The sequence below is a fragment of the Rhipicephalus sanguineus genome, chromosome 3 (genome assembly GCF_013339695.2).
Source record: "Rhipicephalus sanguineus isolate Rsan-2018 chromosome 3, BIME_Rsan_1.4, whole genome shotgun sequence".
In the NCBI taxonomy this organism is placed as follows: domain Eukaryota; kingdom Metazoa; phylum Arthropoda; class Arachnida; order Ixodida; family Ixodidae; genus Rhipicephalus; species Rhipicephalus sanguineus.
This window is the reverse complement of record NC_051178.1, coordinates 139413532-139430779: the sequence shown is the minus strand read 5'-3', so window position 1 is coordinate 139430779 and position 17248 is coordinate 139413532. Positions and strand designations below refer to the sequence as shown.

Genomic DNA, 17248 nt, shown 5'->3' with positions numbered 1-17248 from the left:
AAGCCGAATGGTTCACTGCCGGGGGGCGGCGAACGAACGGACTACGAGAGCCAAAAAGTACACGGTCATTCCGTATACTCACCGTGTGGCTCACGGTTTGAAAAACGTGGCTCAACGTTATGACGTTGACGTCGTTTTTCCTTCCCCACATAAACTGGAATCAATGCGCAAAAGTGCAAAAAAGCACTGACACAGAAATCAGAGACAGCGGCAATGTTCGTGGCAAATGCGGCATCAATCACACGTTTCAGTACACAGTATGCAAAGAAGCCATCGTCTATCAAATCCCATTATCGTGCGGAAAATCATACATTGGACAGAGCGGAAGGTGTGTCAATATCCGTCTTAGGGAGCATGAGCGTTCACTGTCAGACACGAAACCATTTTAACTGGCCGCCCATTGCAAACAATGCGGCTGCACACCATTCTTCGCCGACACTATGATTCTGTCACGTCATAGACAACAGATGGCAAGAGAAGTCATCGAAGCGTTCCACATTCAAAGGAAGGGAAAAAAATGTAGTCTACCTTCTATCGCGCTAAGTGACGCGGAATTTCAATACCTAAGCGGAACCTGCAGATGATTACAAAGTTTATATGTTTTCTGTTCCTTTTTTTGTGTTGTTCTTCACCTTTATATTAGTATGTTCTTCCGAATAAAATCAGTTGCGAGTTAGCGCCCGTGTTGTGCACCTTCTTTTTCTCTGTCCTCGTCCGTCAGTGCGCTACTTAAATCATGATGAAGATTGAGGCCTGACGCACTTCCGACACTGAACTTGCCAAAGCGCAAATTTGACAGGCATAAGCTACCTCGCAAGTACACGGGTGTCATCGTATACATTTCACCACAAGTTATAATTGCGCAAGGCAACTCAGTTTTGCGATTTCCGTGTCATTCCATTTTCTGTTCTGTTTTGGGGACAATTTAAGTACCGAAGTGTCAGACGTGACTTGACAGAAATATTTCTCTGCAGTGGGACCAGGACCGTACACAACTAAAGCTCGTCGCGTAACCTATTTAGGACAACGCCAAGTGGACAACGCCAAGGGGGCAAGGAGGAGCGCGAAATCCTTGAAGCTTATCATATAAACATGCACCGCGATGACTGTGTAAGCAGTACGTCCATTTCATTACTACAGAAGGAATGCGAGTTCCTGTCACTCTGGCGGTAGATTCTTGGCCGTTATGTAGGCCAATTTCTGCTTTTGCTTTTTTCATGTTTTGCGTTTTGGCTTCATGGTTTTACGTGATTAGCGCATGCGCCGTGGTTCTTCTGGGAGGTGCTGTCAGCTAATAAAGCACAGTTGCTAGTCCAGTCGTTGTGTGTGTCACTTCTTCCCCTTGTCCGGCGTCTTTTTGACTGGTTTTTGCCTAAGCGTCATGTACCAACTGACCCAGACTTCTACGTTATTGTAACCTATAAACGACAGTCCCGAAGTTACACACCTAACCACAACGCGCAAGTGCATGAGAGCCTTTTTTAACCACCGAGCCGCTAAAAGGCTATATTCACATGAGGTTTAATACTTCTCATCTTTAGGACAACGCCAAGTGCACTTTGCAATGCGCTTGAACCACAGAGCGGCACCTACACTGATATGACTCGTGAACGGGCGGTACGACGACCACACACCGCTCTCGACAAGTGCACTCACTGATCTTATTACAGTAAATATACAGCCGATCAGGCCAAATGCTTCTTTACATCGTGTTAGGCATACGTACGAGCGGTTAAAGTTGCACCAACGCAACGGAAGAAACCACCTTTTGAGGCCCTGCATAACGTACGCGCACATGCAAACGCAACGCGGCTAGCAGCCAGTAGCCGCCAGGCGGCGACTCCGCTCGATCTCGCGGCCAATAGGGGATGTTATTCGTTGTAATGAGGACAAAGTGTGAAGAAAGTAAAGTGGACGAAAAGATAACTTGCCGCCGGCAGGGCAGAAAAAGAGTGTTCCGCATTCGCCGCCATGGCTGCGGCTGGCGCTGACTAACACTTCTAGGTTTAAATGCACATATATACCCCATAAAGTGGACGGGAGGATGACCGCCGCCGTAGCTCAGTGGTAGAGCATCGGACGCGTTATCGAAGGTCGCAGGTTCGGTCCCTGCCGGCGGCAAGTTATCTTTTCGTCCACTTTACTTCCTTCACACTTTATCCTAATTACAACGAATAACATCCCCTATACTTTCTTTGGCGCTATAGGCACCGTACACTGACCAGAGGGAGCTGCGTTGCTCGCACTGGCCCGTCCCAAGTTCGCTGGCGTTGGCCGTTAGGGGCACGCAGAAAACAGACGCGCGAACGCGTCCCCCGTGTATCCCGGCCGCAGTCCGCCCACTTATTCAGAGAGGGAGACGCGCACATCGCGTTCCATTTTGAGCAACCCCGTCTCATTATTGCGTTTTTTGTCCGCTAGGTTTTGCGTTCTGGCGCTGCAGTCGCACTGGAAAACTCGACTGTACGGTGCCTATTGTCTGTTCGTTCTCATTAATATTGTGTCTAACTAAGAAACGAGCCCTTAAAAGTCATATTCTTTCCTTCATTCTTAGGCAATTGCGAGAAACTCTATGGCTCTCCGACGCTCGCCTGGATGTCTCACCGCGTTCCCCGCTCGCCCTGTGTGAATTAACGGCCAGGCTAGAGGGAAGACACGCGACGCTCGCTGCGTTTCTCTTCGCGTTTCACGACGCTTTTAAGGAGTGCATATCGAGTATCAGTGTTTACCATGTGCTTGTTGATGTCATCTTTGCGCGGGATTCACCATATGCGTTGTCCAGGCATTTCTTGACAACTTCAGCTACCGCAAGGGTTAAACCATGATCATGGGCGTTTGTCGTCGGTAGGGCGATGTGCCACTAGGCATATGGTGTAGTAGCGCAGATTCGACGGGGACAAAGAGGACAAGAAGCAAACACGACACTCGCTACACTCGCAACTAATTTTATTTCAGCAAAACCTAATGCCGGTAGCTGTACGATAAATCACACAACAAAGTTTGTTAAGTGTAGCTTATCAGTCGTGTATTGCTTGCCGCTATCATGTGGAAAGGTATACGTCGGCCAGACGGGTCGTTGTTTGAACACCCGACTTTTAGAACATAAGCGATCATTAGGAACTAACATTCATTCTCACATAAGGGGACACTGTTCTCAGTGTGGCTGCTCGCCACTGTTCAGTGACACAACCATAGTCTTCCGTCATGGGAACCAACTAACAAGAGAAATTGTCGAAGCCTTTCACATTAACAAAAGAAAAGATGGCTGCATTAGTCAGTCATCAGTTTCATTAAGTAACCGAGAAGCCAGCTTCCTCGAAGGACTTTGATTGAAGTTAGTGTTTGCATGTGTCATACTTTCCTTCATTTTGTTTGAATTCTGGTTCAAGCACGTGTGAATTCCAGCCAATGTATTTTATTGATGTTACCCAGCGCTGTCATTTGTTAAGTTATCGTAAAAGTGTCTAAGCATAACTGCCGTGTAATATCGCTTGAGTGTGCGCAAAAGGTTTTTTTGGCAATGATTCAGTGTTCGTAGTTCATTTCTGTGTCGCTAGGGATTTGGGTTATATATGAAGTGCTGCTTCTGAAATAAAATTAGTTGCGAGTGTAGCGAGTGTCGTGTTTGCTTCTTGTCCTCTTTGTCCCCGTCGAATCTGCGCTACTACACCATATGTTAAAATGATATCTCACCAACTAGCCCAGCTCTCAACCCTACTGTGCCACTAGGCGTCAACGTGGGTGCGTCCACATCAAACAACAATTGACATGGTACAAGCTCTCATATACCAATGTACTATAAACAATCAACAACTTCTGTGACGAGACTGACTACACGTTTCACTTTCGTGTTATACCGGTTCCTATGACGGAGGGATCAGCCATATTTTTTGTGCGCGTTAGTAATCTGAATTTTCCCTCGCCTGGTATTGTTTCTCCGATCATGAATTTGTGTTTTAATTTTCTGTTGTGTTGCTTTTCATAGCTTAACATGTTCTTTTAAGCGACCTCCTGCCTCACTTTTCTTGGCCCGTTAGTGGGTATGCACTAACAGCGGTTCATCATGACCATCCCTGAATGATGGTACCCAAGTTGAACGAAGGCAAATAATGGCGGCGCAGCAGGCACAGTGGCCGACTCAACAGATGGCAGGATGGGACGCCCAGCAGGAGGACCCCTACGCGGCATCTTATTACGAGGCGTATCCCGGCTTCACCGGGGCTTGAAGTATACCCAGCTCCCGCAGCGGGATTACCCGAAGCGTTACCCTGCCGTGCTCGAGGCGCCGGTTACAGATGAATACCAGAAGAAGCGCGACGACAATCTGGAGTCCAACTCGTGGTCTCTGTACCTGCTGCGTGTGTGCACTATCTTGATGGTGGTCATAGTGTCGGGCATGATAGCCTTCGTCATGGTTGGCGGGAACAAATGGCTGCAGGACAAACCCATGACCACAACCGCCGCCTTCGCCTCAGCACAAGTGACCACCACCGCCGCCTACGACACCACTGCCAAAGCCACTGACTTCTCGTCGCGCAAGGCTAGGACAAGGAATATGCATCGGGGAAATAGGTGATCTTTAAGCGAAGCTTTTGTGGTTTACAGATTTCGGTGGCGGCGGCATCGTACGCAAAAAACCCGGTTCCGGCGAGTGTACAGAAATGCGGGTGTACAGAAGCGCGCGGCCTTCGAAGGTGCGCCGCGCACCTGCGTATTTGTATGCGCCGTTTCGCAATAATTGGTGCTCTCTCGAATGTGGGCTTCTCGGCGATCAGCCTTTTCTGAAATGGCAATCTTATATTTTATCGAGGTGACGATTTCTCATGTTGCCACATTTCATTGTCGCCTTTCACTGTTGCATTTCATTGTTTCACGCGTGACCGTCGTTACCTGTAGCCAGGCACGTAGCCAGGATTTTTTTTCGGGGGGGGGGGGGGGGGGGGGGGGGGGGGGGGCCCAAGGCCTAATTGTTCGAAAGAAAGTATTTCCATGGCAAAAATAAAACAAAAGTTGCCCGGGAATATAGAAGGCCGGACGAATTTCGGGAGGGGCCCGGGCCCCCCGCCCCCCCCCCCTTGCCTACGTGCCTGCCTGTAGCAACAGAACTGTAGCGCAGCTAGGCACGTGGTTCAAGGTCCCCTTCCCGGCATGGAGTAAGGAAAAGTTAGGAGGGATCATTGCGTGATGCGGTAGAAAGAAAGAAAGAAAGAAAGAAAGAAAGAAAGAAAGAAAGAAAGAAAGAAAAGAAAGAAAGAAGAAGAAAGAAAGAAAGAAGAAAGAAAGAAAGAAAGAAAGAAGGGCCAGGCACGCACACAACAAACTTCGCTTGACCCCATTTTTGCGATTGGAGGCGTGCTCCTTTTTATTTATTAACTTCTTTTGCGTGTGCTATATGTAGTGTTAAGTGTAACGTTGGGAGCCCATTTTGCACTTTAGTGAGATTAACGGCCTATTCTTAACGATCAGCTGATGATGAAATCGGCTATTTAAATCAGCAGAAACGGATGTCCACCTCGGTGCCACGCATGTCGGTTAAGTAGCATAACACAGACTCAGCTTTTTGGTTAAAAGCAGGTTAGTTACTTCGACTCCCGCTCTCGGTGGCTACATGTATTTTAAACGCTGTATGGTCCAACTCAGGGTGCTGAAGCTACCTATAGGAGACTCGGATTACGGCCCTGTTCGATACCTTTGATTTAGGTTTCGCACGTGAAGCAGCTATGAGGATGGTTCTCGTGATGACAACACCGGTTTGATTCCCCGCCGTGGCGGCCGCATTTCCGTTGAAGTGAAACAACTAGAACACCAAAAAAGTCCCGTACTTGGCTGCAACTACACGTTTAGAAACCTCGTGGTCAGAATTCCTGATACCTTTGCCACAATGTCCTCCATAATCCATGGTCGAATTTAGAACGCTGAACGCAAGAACATGTTGTTTTGACACACACACACACACACACACACACCAACACACACACACACACACACACACACACACACGCACGCACGCACGCACACACGCACGCACGCACGCACGCACGCACACACGCACACGCACGCACACACACACACGCACACACACGCACACACACACACACACGCACGCACACGCACACACACACACACACACAGACACACACGCACGCGCGCACGCGCGCGACGCACGCACAGCAACCACGCACACACACACACACACACACACACACACACACACACACCACACACACACACACACGCGCGCGCGCGCGCGCGCGCACACACATTTCGCGCAATTAGGTAACTGAATTTCCGGTTGTCTGCTTTCACCGGGTAAGGGCCAACTTTGTATGTGTTTCGGTCCTAGTTCGGTGCAAGCTTCAAGCAAATATACGTACTTTTTGAGCTACTGATGTGATACGTAGCGAACTTCCACGTGCTTCATTGCTGTATTGATCTTTCATATGTACTCTTTTCGCCAGGACCAAACCTCCTGTACAGCCGGAGGTGGTTACTGTTATAGAGGGATACAACCTCGCGGACCGTGTTTCCCAGTATCGCGGAGCTCACAAGAAGGTTGCGGTCCTCGACGACGAACTGGTGAGTGCGCTTGGAGAACTCAGTTGTTTCGGGCTCAGCATTGCGATGAGGTATACGGCTGGACACACTCCACGTTAAACCTCTTGTCGTGTTACAATACAGACAAGTATACGTTGCCAACTCGGCCGCAATGTTCTACTTGGGAAACAGTGTAGTCCTGGTGTTCTTTTTATCACTTTCTGGAACGGAACGTGATGCACACACCGTCACGGTCCCAATTTTTTTTTATCGAATCCAACCCGTCTTGAATGAAAGACTTGGTTAGCTAGCTACCGTGTTTACTCATATACTACCAGCGCTACCTAGTGCCTGTTATCAGTTGCTATAGTGTTACATAACTATTTTTGTTTGCTGAACCGTGACTAATGTCGGCTAATGTATGCTAGCCACTGTTATAGTCTTCATTCAGTCTGAATAAAATGACTCAGTTCTGCACCAATTTTTAGTGAAACTTCGATACAAAAAGCAAGGAAGAAATTCGAGAAAAGCTTTGATTGCCAGAGAAGTATGCGGTTGCGTTAGCGGAGAGACCGTCGAAGTATCCGATTAATATATATTGACAAGAAACGACGCTAGCGGTTTAGTTCTTATACAACCTTACTGTATAAGGACGTCGACGTATCTATAATGTCCTATTTCCCTTAATCTACATTAGCTTTGCTGCCTGTATATTCCTATTTGACTGACCGTGACAGGCTGCGTAATTCTGCCTTTCCAGGTGTATTTCGCCTGCGTTGTTTCAAATGCTGACTTTCGTAGTGTCGCTTGTATACGCTGAACACTTGCTGGAACTTTCTCATTTGTGGCAGGCAGGAGTGCCGACAAGGCGCAAGCTTCGTCGCCGAGCCGGTAGCGCTAGAAGAAAGAGAGCTGTGACGACGCTGGAATGATGGGACTCCTGAACAGCGCGTGGAGTGGTGGCAAATGTGTGCAACGTGTTATTTCTGCAAGTTGCACTCTCTATAAGCAAGAAGGCTTATTCTGCACTCCGTTCCACGGCGTTTATCACTTGCGAGACTTGAACTAAAAGATGTGCTTTCCTACTCACGTTCCGCGATGCATCTTTCTGGTTTCATGCTACCCAGCAACTTCAAGCCTATCACTTTCGGGCAATGCTCGACGATGTAGGTGCGAATGAATCGATAGACATTCATTAGATACGGCGACGTAGTTAAGAAGCAGTTGTGCAGTGCGTGCAGGTATGTCTTAGACTACGGCAGCTTTTTTTTTCTTATTGTTTATCTGCTATCACTGCATCGTACAATGTTGGATGTTAATATGACCCTCCATAGCGTCATACAGTGTTGTACATCTTGAATGGGCACTAAACAGAAAAACAATTCTTCTCGTATCAATAAGTTACCTGTTCGCAATAGCAAAAGCACAAAATACTTGCCGCGAGAAGGCACCTGCAGTAGTACTTTTCGTTCACGCTGTCAGCTTTTCCCCTTGCCCGATTCTTTACCGAATCCCTCATAACTGGTATAAGCAACATATATGAAGTCGGTCTAAAACGGTGTCGCATTAATGTACTTCAGCTTGTCACCGAGCTGTCTATAGGTTTGTCGTCGAAATTTTTTGTTAATAATCGAGTACGTCTTATGGCGAATGCGTTACCCTGCTTGGAGGTAAAGAAGTACGTAACATGAAGTCGGAAAGCGATAACCAGGCGGTACTTATCAGCAAAACATGCATTTCAATAAATTTTATCTTGAATAAAAAGAACAAGAATTATTGGCTGCGACTTATGGGGACGTTGTTCCAGTTACAACGCGAGGTTAAGTTTTTATCTTCGTGCTTCTCTTCACCGAGGCATAAGTCATACATATATAAGAAGGACCAGCGAGCTAACAAGTGCTGGTCATCGGATTAAAGGTTTTTGATCAACAGGCTCTTTGCATCAGGCCCTTTAGATGCTTTGCATCAATGGTGTCCCAGACCAACAAGAAAATAGGCATCGGACAACTTCGTCTGCTATACGTAAAAAAATCACAGCATATCCACGGAGTGAATGATGATGAGTGGGCGAAGCTGCGGAGGTTCATCGGTAAACCGTGAATCTTCCGTGAATTCTGCCCAGTACATCATCACCGACGTGAGATCGGGCGCGTTTATACTAAAGGTTCGATGAGTTATGACGACTTGCAGCTCACTTTAATTTTACATGTGCGCTGTGAATTTTCATTGTTTAGAAAACCATTGCTTTAGAAAACATCTGGCGTCTTTCGTTAAGCAGCTGGCGTCTTTTTGTATTGCTTTAGAAACATCTGGCGTTCTTTCGTTTTGCGTTTAGAAAACATCTGGCGTCTTTCGTTGGTTTATTTCATCAATCAACGACGTTTTGAACAAAATTTTTATTGTTTAATCACGCACAGGAGAAATCTCACCAGGCACTACCTTGGAGGTAAACAATGGCTGCTAATGGGAATGAGAGACAGAAGAAGTCGGCTTTTAGCTAACACTTACACTTCTACTTGTACTATCGTTTCCTACTGGAACATGCCAATGGCTGCTAATGGGGAATGAGAGACAGAAGAATTCGGCTTTTAGTTAACGCGCACGCTGCGAATTTTTTATTGTTCAACAACGCACAGGAAAAATCTCCCACCGGCACCACCTTGGAGGTCAAGATCTGGTACTAGCGTTACGACTGGTTACGCACTACTACGACTACGAGGAACGAACGGGTGCCGCCTTAAGGAGCTTCGCCGCTAAAAACTTATTGAGTCGAACAAATATAGAGAATTAAAAGTGGTGCTACTACAGACAAAAGTACGAAAAAGTTCTCGCGTTATTCTTTAGTACTACTCTAGCCTTTCAGTTTTTGGCAATACGTTTAAGCCTTAAACGGGCTGCGAACAAAGTTAAGGAAGCGCACACTCCTGCTATTATACATTCCTCTCCTTTGAACACGCAAGGTATTCCCATAAAACCGCCAACGGCAGATCTTACCCCGTTTGCTTTATTGCACTAAGGTGGGAATTGAGGAAGAAGTTCGGAAGTTAATCATAACTGTGGCATTAAGTCGGTCAGTATGCATGCATGACATACGTTACACCAGTATTCTAAGGATCCTACGTCGCATATGGCAGTATCACGAAGTCAAAGAACGACAACGACCAAATGCACAAAATATTTTCCATGAAATACGTTATTATTAGGCCCACTGTTAAGCTCCAATCGAGCCTTCAACTGTGCCACTTGGAGAAGAGACTGGTCCTCATATTTTGCCAAGTCCCGGATCGGCTCTCCCTCTGTGTGACTAAACAGTGTCCTTCAGCGACAGGAGGCTTCTGACAACATCACGGACGTGGTTCTCGACACTCTGGTCGTGTTTATGCCCGGCAGGCCCGTCCTGAGGCACACTTTCTGGCCACCGCGAGTCGGGACTCGACTTTCTTGGATGAGTCGCTCTCGACATCAAGCGCCTTGACTCCCTCGTACCAGCGGCGAGTGTCGTCGTCGTTCGAAGCTACGTATTGACCGCGGGGAGGTGGCGGAGTCCAAGGAGCGCTCGCGTCGTTGCCTTTGCTGGAGGCCGAAGATACGTTGACGAGGGAGGCACTCGGATGATCGCGCAGTGGAACTTTGACCGCGAGCATGCCAGGACTGCTAACCGTACCGCCGCGCTCGTTGACAGTGCGTAAGTAGGTGACGTCGCGCTTGGAACCTTGCGTGACGGACTGGTCGAGGTCTAGCTGGGAGTCACTGGGCACGTCCGCGCTGTCCGGCCCGTTGTCGTTCTTGCGGTTGACTTTGTCCGCTACTAAGACTACGACGGCAGCTACGAAGATGCCGACGACGAGGAGTGCCACGGCCACCAGGATGAATAATCGCGGTCGTGTGACGCTCGGACGGTGCCTGCCGGGGGGCGGGCAGCCGCCTTCCTCCTCGAGCGGGAAGTAGGGTGCCCGGGCAAAGCCGTCACCTGTGTCCCGAGAGTCGAACATGGCCCCTTCTTGGTGTAGCGTGGTGCAAGGCGCGAACGAAGGTGTGAGCGGCCCTTCCGTCGATCCTCGAGCTGGATGATGACGATGGTGATGATGTTCCCCTTGCTGATGGCACTCACACACAAAGAGGGATGGGGCATGAGCCGGACGGCATGCAGGATGCACGTTCAAGGGAAATACTTTTGAAGCCAAATGAAACTGGAAATTTAGATTAAAAATAAAACGACGAATGAATGGAAATGCTAAGCGAGCAGGAGGTCCGACTATCGGATGTAATTTATGACAGAGGTAATAACCAACGTGGTGGTAAATCAGTTTAGAAAACGGATTCGGAACCAAGAATAGGAAGAAAAATAAAGTAAAAATAATAAAAAACTAACATGGTAATCTTTTTATATCATATATGTAATCGATCACAGTAGAGCAGACGTTCCAATTCGGTGAAACTGTTTCTCTGTATAGGTTAATAGACGGATCTTTACTATCTCTAGTGTTATTACCTCTAGCACACCTCTCCGCGTGTGAGCCTGTCTGCTCGTCCTTTTCATATGTCTATTCATTCGATATTTTATTTTAGTTTAGATTAGCCGTTCTCTCTCGGCTTGTCAGATGCCTTTTTTATTTCAATATGAGAAACACTGGAAGTATCAGATATATCTGCCACACGACCTTTGCCACACGATTTCTTGCCCATCCAACTTAGGGAATACGCGCCATTAAAAAAAAAAAGAAAGAATCGTCATCATCATCATCAACATCATCGGCACCCTTATTCAGAGGATGAGAATAATTTGGCTGCGCAGGCCGAACGCATTGTTGGTATATATATATATATATATATATATATATATATATATATATATATATATATATATATATATATATATATATATATATATATATATATATATATATATATATATATATATATATATATATATATATATATATATATATATATATATTCAAAGGCCAAACAAATGAACTAAAGAAGAAATCAAATAAGGAGTGGTGATGCAGTCAGAAATGTGCGAATCAAGTGATGTGCAGATTTGAAGCACAAGAAGTAGGAAAACCACTATCATGATGTTCTGTCTAACAGTGGCACATAATGAAAGGTTGGTTGGTTGGTTGGTTGGTTGGTTGGTTGGTTGGTTGGTTGGTTGGTTGGTTGTTCCTTGGCAACTTGGCGCAACCCACTGCGGGGGATTGGCCATGAAACGGGCGGCAGCTTATTTTAGAGAGCGAGAGCAGAGCACAGATAAGTCTTTTTTTTTTCCTTCTCTTAATCTTCATATATAAAGTGAAGACACCTACGAAATTCAGGGTACATTGGCTTATTTTTAAGAAAGTTAAGCTCGGGTCACTAGGAAAAATGAATAGAAAAAGAATCACGTTGCCTGCTGTTAACCTCGAGTGGTGGGTATCATAGCACTAGTACGAATAAATTTACCTTCAGTACCTTTGCTTGGCAGGAATGCTTGCCTGACTGCGGATTATATTGTAGGTCATTGGAGTTCATTGGGCACGCGTTTAAGTGGGTCCGCACTAACTGAGATCTTTTAACGGCGAAGCTGTGTAGCAAATTGTTCCTTGTCCGACGAACCGAAAAACTATCATCATCACAGAAATTTCCCACAGAAACTGGGTAAATCCCACTACTCACCACTGGTCCACTAAAAATGAAGAAGGCAACAGTTAGCCCAACAACAAATTGGCTTCAAAGCGACGGCGGCGAGCCGAAGACCCCGCGAGTACGTACAACGAGAGAATACTATGTAACGGGAAAGGCAACGGCGGCTGCGAGAAAAACCCGAAGCGATGGAAGGCCTACGCCAACGACGGAGTGCCCGTAGATCTACGAGAGGTGCGAACGCTTGGTTTCAGCGGGGGTTCCTGCCTCGGGAGTTTGGACATACGTGTCGTGTCTGAGACTGTCTGTGGTTTAACTCGAACCTCTCTGCGCTGAGAATCAACGTAAAAACAACCTAGCATTACCTAGCTAAAACATATCAACAACCTAGAAGCAACCTAGAAACAACCTGCATCCCCTAGCTAAAGTCTAGAAACAACCTAGAAGGAACTAGATTAGTGTTCAGAATCGTCCAGTTTCGCTGTTCCAAGCCCTGCGCGGCTTAGTGCAAGCTTCGCCAGTTTTCTTTCCCGACCCTAGGTAATGGCTGAAAGAGCGCTTGAGGTGTCTAAATAAACAAATAAAAGTAAATAGCGTACTTGCGATAAATATACTACATAAGCATGGTTAGCTATAGCACCATAGAGCTAGGTTCGATGAAAGGGCCACAACACTAAAGCTGAGGGAGTATAAGTATATTTATTCAAAAGCAAATAAATGTGAAGATGAACCGTCATTATTTGAATGTGGCTTCGTTTCTCTGTGAACAGTGGAAGCAGCTTCAGAAGCTTTCATGGATTCCGCGTGCCCTGATGGCACGTCTCGTCGCACTGTTCCCAGCTGGCGAACCTATTGGGGCCGAGCAAGCAGCGGTGGCGAACGAGAAGCTCCGGCTCGACCTCGCGGCACTCGAACCCTCCGCCGTCTTCGCCCTTGGGCACTGCGAAGAACGGCCGCCGAAGCTGGCCGGGCTCGCACGTCTGCGACTCGGGATATAGGCAGCCCCGCTCACGGCGCTTCTGGACGCTGCCACATTGCGCGTTGCACTCGACAGCAGCGCTGAACACGGGAGCCGAGGCTACGGGGCACCTGCCATCGCGATATTTGCAATATCAATTCGTGAGGAACGAAGTTACTAAACAATAATCTCTGCCGCAATTTTTTTCGTAACTTTCTTCTTCTTTCGTGCATCTAGTTAGCAGTGAAACGTTTTGCTCTTCCACTGATTAACGTTTTTTTTTACTGTTTTTGAATGGAGGTAACACTGAAGTCGTGTTGTAACTTGTGTTGTAATTTTTACTGACAATGAATTTTTGTCTTTTTTGCACTGTATATTCAAAGTGCGATAATAATTCGACAAGACGGTGCCTTTTTCATCAACAGCGGCTAAATCATAAAGCGCGTTTCTTTAACGCATTCGGTAGTGAACCTTTAAAAGCTTCTTAATCACTTTTCCTTGCGGTGGTTTAGGTTGGCGTACATTTTAGTACTGTAGATAATTTTGTGGTTGCTCACTGAACATGAGAACCGGCAACCTCTAGCAGGGCCAAGACTGTCGTTCAAATCTGGCTCTGTTGTACATCTTGCTTTAGTGTTGCGTGCTTTTGCGGTGGTCCAATGCGTTGATAATGAACATATCAGATTGAGAAAGATTAGTGCTGTTGCCTCTCCTAAGCTTAAATTAGGACAGCCAGACATGTAGAAGGATCCTTGCAGCGCGCGATCAAGTTACACCGGTCACTTGCTCACCCAGTGGCTTCACAGGTGTGGGCACATGTCGAGACTGAGAAGAATGCAATCAATACAATCGACACAGAAGAAAAATAAGCAGAAAAAGAAAATATTGCTTTCGCCTTGCAGTCGCCTTTGGCGAAAGCATAAGTGACCGTGCAATTTTGTCATTTCCTCCTTTTTAATATGTTTTTGTGAGCAGGGGGCCAGTTTACTCCATGAACTGACCTGCCACCTGCGAAGGACCACGGCGTGCATTCTTGGCCATCGTGGAACCACCAGGGGTTATGGACGTCTGCGGCCGTGCACGCTACGAATCGTGGCCGCTCCGAGCACCGAGGCTCGGGTGCCGGTGCGCTTGAGACGCAGGCCGCCTCGCACTCTTGACGGGAGGCAAACTGGTTCGGGCTCCGGTTGCAGACGTGGGCCTTCTGCACCGTCACCAACAGGCAGGACTTCTCGGCCGGATCGTAGAAAAACTGCGCGGTCGGCGACCCGCTGACGTTGCCGCAGAAGGACTTGTGGACGGCGGAGCAGACCAGATGATCCTTGTCGCTTTTGGTCTGTGCGGACAGGAAGTCGTATAGGTTATCGAGAACGACAGTCATCCATGATGAAAGTAAGCGCGCACGCGCAGAAATCGTCTTTCAGTGCAAATGCAAAGGAGGTGATATGCAGTGACGTATTCATTTATGCGTTAGACTCAAACCCACCTATATTACGCTTTGCATAAATGATGAAAAGTCATTGAATAGGAAACGTTACAGGAGAAAAAAATTTTGACAAGACGACTCGTCCACGTCAAGGCAGCAACTGCATAGCTGACGTAAAGCGACTGCTAAGGAAAAAAAAAAATAGATGTTACTGCTTTTGAGAAGACATACCCACGAGGGAAAAAGGACATATAAGCAAGTCAAGAGAAAGACAGGTGACAGGATGAGCTCCCTATTGTTTCAGGTAGTTCATGAAAGCCTGGTAAGTACCCGCCATGGTAGTCCAGCACGTAGGGTGTCGCGTTGCTAAGCTTGAGGGCGCGGGTTCGACTCCCAGCCACGGCGACCGCATTTCCATGGGGCGAAATTCAAAGAACACCCGTGTACATAAGTTTATGCACACCTTAAAGAACCTCGGGTCGTCGACATTTCCGGAACCCTCCAATACGGCGTGCCTCGCAATTATAGCGTGGTTTTAGCACGTAAAACTCGAGAAATTATTATTATTAAAAACCTGATAAGCAAGTGCATAGTTGTTCGTTGAAGGTTTCTACTGAAAACACTTGCACAATTCTTACTTCGACAGTAGTATACGTACAGGCAGGCCAAGAAAAGTTGCGACGGAAGCGAGTGGTCTCCATTTGTCGTGCTTGGCTGCAGCCGTCGTGTTCACGAGTGGCGAGTGATACCGTACGGCTGCATGCGCTGAAGATGGTGCATGCGTCAGCTTGGGCGTCGCTTTCTGGGGCACGCCGGCTGCACTGACACCTTGCGCTTTAACGTTATTCAACGTTGAAGCAGTGCTATGTGTCTCCAAAGCAGTGTGGGCCTCCGTCACCTCCACGGGCGCCTGTGAGAAACGTGAATGTCGATTGTCATCGCTCATAACGCCAACAAATCGATATCCACGGGGAAACGGTTTGAGTATTTCAACATGGGTGGGCGTCGTTCTGGCAGTTCAACTAAACTTCATCGCGAAACGTGCTGCACAAATTGCATAGCTATAGTTGCGACATCTCTAAAACCTCCTCAACGGCTCAACATCGCCGATCTCGAAGAGCCATGATAGCAATTACTATGACTGAACTCTTACTGAAATCACGGTGGTACAAATAAACCCTCACAGTTCATGTGGCTGCCTCAGCCGCGATTTTCATCTTAGCTCATCGAAACAAGTGAATATGAAATAAATCTAGGCATTAGAACGGAAACTGCCACTGCGGAAGGCTATTCAGTGGCTAGCACAGGAAATTTTCTGTGTATGTGTAAACAGGGGGCCAATACTTTCTGCTATAAATAGCCTATCTTAAAATAGGATATCTGAGTCGTTACCTTAACGAGGTTGTTTGAACGTCTGCCAGTTTTTCTAGTTTTAGAGCAAGCTTTAGTCACGTATCACGTAAACATGATACAATGCACGTGCCTATTTTAGTACAGCATTCAATATAACAATTAACGCGGATTGAAAATCAACTAATGATTATTTCTTACAAGTCTGCCATTTTCAAAAACATTTGCATCGGGTTTCCAGCATGACAGACGACAAAAAGAGGTTGGGGAGTAAAACATAAGCGCGTGGTTCATTGTTTTTCTGGTTGTTCTAGTTTTCCGTGCTACCGCTATCATTAATAGTACACGTCCATGGCAAAATGGAAGCAACCGTAGATATAAGAAGCTAGGTTTTTTTAAACGAGACACTAACGAGTGTTTCTTCTAGCTGCGTGTGTATAAATAAAAAATGGCCACTCTTATTGTCCAATGAAATTTTGGTTGCTGCCTCGTGTTTGCCATTGCCAATTGAATGACTGTGCAATTTTAGGACTGCTGCTGTTTTTGTAGCGTTAGCTACACTTGCCTAGCCGGAGCCGATTTCGCGTGGAGTGTCATGAGCCGTGCTGCGCATGCGCGAGGATCAGTGACGTCACACAGCTGGGTCACCGGAGCTGGCATCTCACGCGCTCTCCGACACCGCCGCGCGCGGCTCGCCGCTGCTGGACTGCTCGTTCGGGAGGAGTGGCGTCGTTGGCGCGGCAGACACGCTGGCGCCGGCGCGCGCGCAGACTCCGCCACCATCGCGCGCGGCTCGCCGCCGCTGGTCTGCGCCGCATTCGAGAGGAGTGACGTCGTAGCCATAGACACAGTGGCGCCGGCACGCGCGCAGCTATTCGCCTTCGCTGTGCAGTCACCGTCTGACACTGCGCTGGGGCCGCTTGATAGCGCCTCTGACTGGCATTTGCAGGTGGGTAACGCCATGGAGAAGGAGAGCGCAAATGTTGCTCGATGGCGCAGAAGAGCCGAGAAGCTTATCTCATCGGATCCCGAAGTAGTTGCCTGGCAATTAGTGGTTCAGCGTACGAAGAATGAACAGAAGAAGGCTAATAATCCTAGACAATCTGGAAAGCTAAGAATAATCAGCTGAACCTTTGCTAATGCTACGTATATCCTGGCATAGCCGAGCTAAGCCACTGCAAATTTTTATTGACCATCGATACTTTAATCAAAAGTATTGATTAATTATTCAAAATTAAGTGATTATCATGTTTTCCTTAGTCACTGATTATCACGTTTTCGTAAATTGTAGAGCTTTTGCTGTTTCTACGCCACAACTCGACTGCCGCTAATTATTTTCCTTCCGTGTAAATGAA

The 17248-nt window shown here is 47.2% G+C and overlaps 1 non-coding gene across 1 annotated transcript; it reads left to right on the top strand.

Moving 5' to 3' along the window:
* The first annotated feature begins 2050 nt into the window (after positions 1–2050).
* On the top strand, positions 2051–2121 carry Trnar-gcg (transfer RNA arginine (anticodon GCG)). The gene has a single exon. It is a non-coding gene; the product is annotated as a tRNA-Arg (tRNA).
* Positions 2122–17248: the final 15127 nt, after the last annotated feature.